Consider the following 6171-nt stretch of genomic DNA (forward strand, 5'->3'; position numbering starts at 1 on the left):
ACAACAGACATCTGGGTGAAGCACGTGTGCTATCAGTGAAACTTCTAGCATTATCAAAAGTAAAATAAATAAATAAAACCAAAAACATTTTAAATCTGTGCGTCATCAAATGTCCCCAAAGGGAGGTTTTGTCAGATTTGGACCTTTGTCCCCAGACTATAGCTAAGTGTTAACACAATCACACACGCGTTCACAAATGAGAAGACAAACTAAATGGGTCTTCTGTTTCGGCTGTGGACTCAGAGGGTTAATGATTAGTTTGGGAAAACACCACTGAGCCAGAACTACAAGGACATCCACAAAAATGCACCAAAGCACAAACACACTAAATACTTTGGTCTCCTCTTATAAATAGCACCATGTAAAAGAGAATGGTAGAAAAAGATGGAAGTATCATAATATTGTTTAAGTGCAACAGTCAAACATCTGGCCACACCACTCAGTTTCCCACTATGAAAACACACAAACAGATGTATGGGGATTATGCATGGGCCACAAAAACTCTCTTCTATTTGATCTTCTTTAAAGTCTCCACCCTTCGTCTATATCTCAGCCCTGTGTACTCCGTTCTTCCTCTCAACTTACTTCATGTGGAGCATCCTGGTAAAAATCGACAGTAGTTTGTAATGAAATGCATGTGCAGGCACAATTTATATTGAACTACCAAACTAATGCGAGACAATTAAGCATCAGCTTTTAGGGAAAAAATGTAACCCTTGTGTATCAATAAAAGACCTCAGAGGTCCTTTGAAGACAAAAATGTCTACGTCGAAAAATTGCCATAATAATATTATATATTAACATAATTTTCCACTTTAAATTAGTTATTTTTTTAACCAACATCAGTCCTGATCATAACTACTAAATATTCATTCATTTTCAGGATTTTAACCCATTAAATGCCAGTTTGTTTATAAAATGCCATGTTGTTTTACACATACAAAACACACTCTGACATCCATATCAACACACCCACACAATTTTAGCTGCATCTTTTATTCAACTGGCCTGTGGTGCTCTAGACCCTCATGAGACAGGTTAGTTTTACCCTACTGATGATGTGTTGTTGCAATAGTAATCCTGCTCAATACGAGAGGAACCGCAGGTTCAGACATTTAGAGCGTGTGCTTGGCTGAGGAGACACTGGTGCGAAGCTACCATCTGTGGGATTATAACTCAGTCAGAATCCCTCCCTAAACGTAATGATACCGCAGCGCCGCCGGACTCCGTTTGGCCCCAGACAGACAGTCCGCATGGGCCCAGCGAGGAGAGCCGTTTGAGACGGGGCCGGGGCACGGCCGGTTGAGTGCCGGCCTTTCTCCCATCACGCACCGCACGTCTGTGGAGAAAATGGTGCTAAATGACTCATAGATGACCTGAAACACTAGCGAACAGAAAATAGGGAAAAAGCATGTATTTGCTCCATAGACTAAACAGGAGTAAAATGGCGCCATCTGGTGTAAAATATTAAAAATAAAAATTTGAAGCCAGGACTCCAGAATGAAAGCCTAATATCATAGAATTAATGATTTTATGCTTTAATAGTACTGGGTTCAAATATGGCAAATATGGTTTTAGTGGGTTTCAATGGGGACATTTTTGTCCTGAAGGTCCTGAGTGAAACTGTTTTGTGTATTATAGATGTATTTTAGGAACTGAGGTTGAAATATTAAAATTCCCCCCAAAATACACACACCAAATATTTATGCTGTTGGCATTAACAAAGACAAAATTATTGGAAAAAATAAACAAATGAAAAAAAAAATAAATAAATGTCCCGAAGGTCACACAAGGATCATGAGAAAGATAAATTCAGTCAAGTGTGTCCAAACCTTTGATTATAATGAAAGAATGAATATGGCTAGAAAAAAAGAAGGGAAACACATTCATTCGGTTCAATGCAAGGGGCCCTATAATCAATCTGATAAAAATCTGATTTTTGTTTATCATTTTTAGAGACTTGTATAGAACAGATAATTATTAGTGTGACGCATTGTTATCACAGGCGTTCCGTCTATGATGAGAGTCGGTGAGTTGTGGAATGCAGGTGTCGCGCAGCCGGTTTGGTGAGTTGTTCACTCAAAGCACCTCGCAAATAAAAACCCATCCTGTACAAAGAGAATGAAACACCACACCAGCGTCAACTCACCTGAGAAGCTGCTCCAATATCTGATTGTTGTTATTTAGTATAATTATTCCCAAAAGATCGCGACCTCAGCGTCAAGCGAATGCGCGACTCAGCCTCGTTCAACCCGCGCGTTCATGAAAGCGACTCTCACCTGCGTCCGGAAGCGCGTGAACTCCCAGTAGCATACCTGTTCCACTGGCACGCGAGATTAGAAAAAAACCACGTGAGACACGCGCGAGATCTCAACGCCCCATTAATTTAAAGTTTGCGTTCACGGAATGGCCGTTGTTTGTAAATGTTCACATGCGTCAAGCGGACATCTTCGGCTGTTGCGTCGCGTCCGAAGTTGGGGGCAGTTCACATCGAAAGTGTTCTTGCGCTAAAAAAGAAAGGAGAAGAACAAAACTAGTCTATTGCATGTCTACATAGAACAACAATTGAAAAACAGCGCAAACACTAAAGAATACAAAATGACAATTTAATAAATAAACATTAAACCAATATTATAAAATGTATATATACACACACACATACACACATTTTTTATTGATCACCACAAAACACAATTATTAGTTATATCCATTACAAAAAAGTTGTAATATTGAACTTTATTAACTTCACACAGAAAAGGCTAGTAAGTTATTTTATCACACTACAATCATGTTAACATGTATCATTGTGGCTGTACTTTATAAAAGTGTGTATTTTAATGGCCCCATTCACTTCCATTGTATGTCCCTTACTGTAACTGCTATTTCAGCTTTTTTTAAATAATAGGAGGGACGAGTCAAAATCTAATTTTGTAGTAATCAACATTATGCCACAGTTGCTGTTAGCTTAACTTGTATTGAACCCGGAATATTCCTTTAACTAATGCTATCTGTTACACTAAACAATTGATCCTGCTCTGTAACCAGATAGCAACAAGATGTGGGCCATACTTGTGGAATTTTAGGTTGTTTATCATAATCATTAAGGAGAATACTTTCAAGATTTATAGTGATGAAGGAGTTATGATTTGGCCAGAAAATGTTTGCAAGTTTTATCTTCTCAAATCTACCTTGTTCAATATTGCAGTAAAAAAAAAATCAACCAATCAAAATAAATATAAAATGAATCTGGAGTTTCAGCATTGGGAGGAGATGCAAACATTCAACATGGCGGAGGAGAGAACGGCTTCTATAGTGAATGACCCTTGTGCGCTGGCTACCGCAAAATACTCAAGGGGATAGCTATTTTTACACAGAGAAAATAGGATGTATTTGACCAAAATGTCATTGTCTTCATTACACTACAGCTGAGGAATAGAGTTAAACAGCTATAAATGTAATGCTCATCTCTGCTTGCGAGTTGTGACAAACACAGGTAATCACGCATATTCAATCGCTCTCTCTCTCAAACACACACACACACACACACATTTTTGTTTCTCCAATAGCATGTTAGGAACAGCCCAAGTCATCATTACTAGTTCTAAAGTGATGTTTTTGAATTAGTAACGAAGGTTTGGATCTTTTGAACTAGAAATGGCAGATCCCAATTCATGGTTTAAGAAAGTAGTTCCATGCACAAGTGAGTTATTTTGTGAGAGTATTTAGATTTTTCTCATATATTTGTTCATTGAACCTTCGTATAAAAGCAATATCACACTCACAATCGTGCTGTATGGCCTTAAATCAGCACAGCTGTGATTACTTGCAGCACTCAGCCTGTGGCCTCATGCACACTGTACATATAAGGCTATGCAACACTCTTGCTTGTGCGATAATGCTTTAATATCAGTGGCCCTACCCACATAAGCAGGCAATTTGGGATTTCTAACTTGTGGTTAACCGATTACACATCTGAAGGTTGGGAAATTGAATAAAGCAATATCACACGAGCAAGAATGCTGTGTGTGCATCGATCAGCATGGCTGTTATTCGACCATAGGCATGATGCCACTATAGATGAATATTCAGCATTATTGCGAGTGTGATCTTACTTTTATAGCAGTTCAGAGTATGGAATTTTGCTCAATAAGATAATTAATAATTAATTTAGGGAATATTGAAATAATTAATGTTTAAATCAGCTCAACCTATTTGGCCAGTGATAAGTTGAAGTGCACATAATTCTAGAGATTCTAGTCGTGGCCTCTGACAAAATCACAAATATAGTGAAATCACAGTTTATAAGCATGTAGGTAAGGATTAAACAGATTTTAAGTGACCAATAAGTACAATCATACACCACAGTCAACTTCTCCTTAAATACCAATGAGATTTTGTTCGATCTACAAGTACAACATAAAACTAAACTAACACACATAGACACACATAACACAGGTTAGTAAATGAGCAAGCGCGTATAGATAAGGGGGTCAGTCAAAGATGTTGAGGAATTCTGTTTTCTCGGCTGCAAAGTTATCAAAAGACGTGGAACTGATGTTGATTCAATCACATCAACTAGAGCTCGTCCAAGCCTATTTTGCGTTGAGCAAGGTGTGGAAGTAATCTACGTGAAGCTTCTTATCTCTGGTGCTTATGTAGAGCGTGTGCTCCTGTGTGGCTGTGAAACTTGGGGTATCACACATCAGAACATCAAACGTTTGCAAGTGTTTGCCATTAAATGCCTTCATCGTATTCTTACATATCTTTTGATCCAACTGTATCTCCAACCAACATTTGCTTGAGCTCACAGGTAGAAATGCAATGGCCAGTGAAATCAAGAAACGTAGGTGGTGATGGATTGGTCATGCCCTCCATCGGCCTCTACAAGACATCAGTAGAACTGCACTTGATTGGATCCCCCAAGGCAGTCGTAGACTCGGACAGTCAAATAACACATGGTAAGGTAGCAAAAGAAGCTGAAGGCAGTGGCAAAACATGATGACAATTCAAGATGCTGGTGAACAATGGAGACGTTGGACTGAAGCGCTATGCTCTGAAATATCTCTGAAATCACTGAAATAGATGTCCTGAGAAATAAGCTCTCTATGTGATATAGGATTAGCGGATCGATCTTGTAGTATTGACTCTATTTATGTTGTGCATCGAGAGGATCGATCCTCACATTAAAATATTGATGCAAAGTGTTTTTAAACTAGCGATATTATGAATTATTTAGTGGGAAATTAAGGCCTATTAAATGATTGAAATCACACATTTAATAACCCCCGCCCCCCATCCCCACAAATTTTGGAACTTCAAATACTCCATTGCACAAAAACATTCAAATGTTGAGCAATGTAAACTAATCAGGTCTGTCAACACACCTCACTGAAGAGCTGCAGTTTACATACACATCATCATGGAAATGTACCGATCAATATTCTCTGAACCTAAAAAAATCAACAGAGCAGCTCCCAATTTACCAAAGGTTGAATGTACACAAGAGATTTGTGCAGGTCATTTACGGGAAATCTGTATTTGACTGCAGTTAACTCTTCACATTCTCATGTGCTCTTGAAAAAGTGCTGTACAGTTTATAAGTTCTGCTGAATGCCAAATCTAAAGACTTATAAACGCAATATTACTTAAAGTTGACATCTTTTAATTGATAATAGTAATAATAATATAATGTTGCATTGGTGTACAACGCATCTAAATTGGCCACTTTTCAATTAAACACAAGGATGAATAAGATTTGATAATAACAGATTACAATAGAAGTAATAAACTGTGAATGATGATTTCAATAATTGATTTCTGAAATAATTTGTTACTCACATAAAGATTTGTATGGCTTTAAGACTTGGAATAGAAGTCAAATGTTTTACTAAAACTGCTTAAAATTGTATTTTGTATTTCATGGAGGAAAGAACATAATTTGGATCAACAGTGCATAAATGATGACAGAATGTTTCCTTTAAGCACACTAATGGGGCTTATTACCCAATTTTGGATATATTGCAGAAAATCCAAGATCCTCCTCTTTCCCAGTGTCTTATGTAATCTCAATGATAGGACGAGGGGTGTCAGAGGGAGATGAAATCTGATTGATACTGAAGGGGAGTATAAATCTGAGGTGCTGCATGTCAACAGACACTCACAGCAAGACAC

The sequence above is a fragment of the Xyrauchen texanus genome, chromosome 11, assembly GCF_025860055.1.
Source record: "Xyrauchen texanus isolate HMW12.3.18 chromosome 11, RBS_HiC_50CHRs, whole genome shotgun sequence".
Taxonomy (NCBI): domain Eukaryota; kingdom Metazoa; phylum Chordata; class Actinopteri; order Cypriniformes; family Catostomidae; genus Xyrauchen; species Xyrauchen texanus.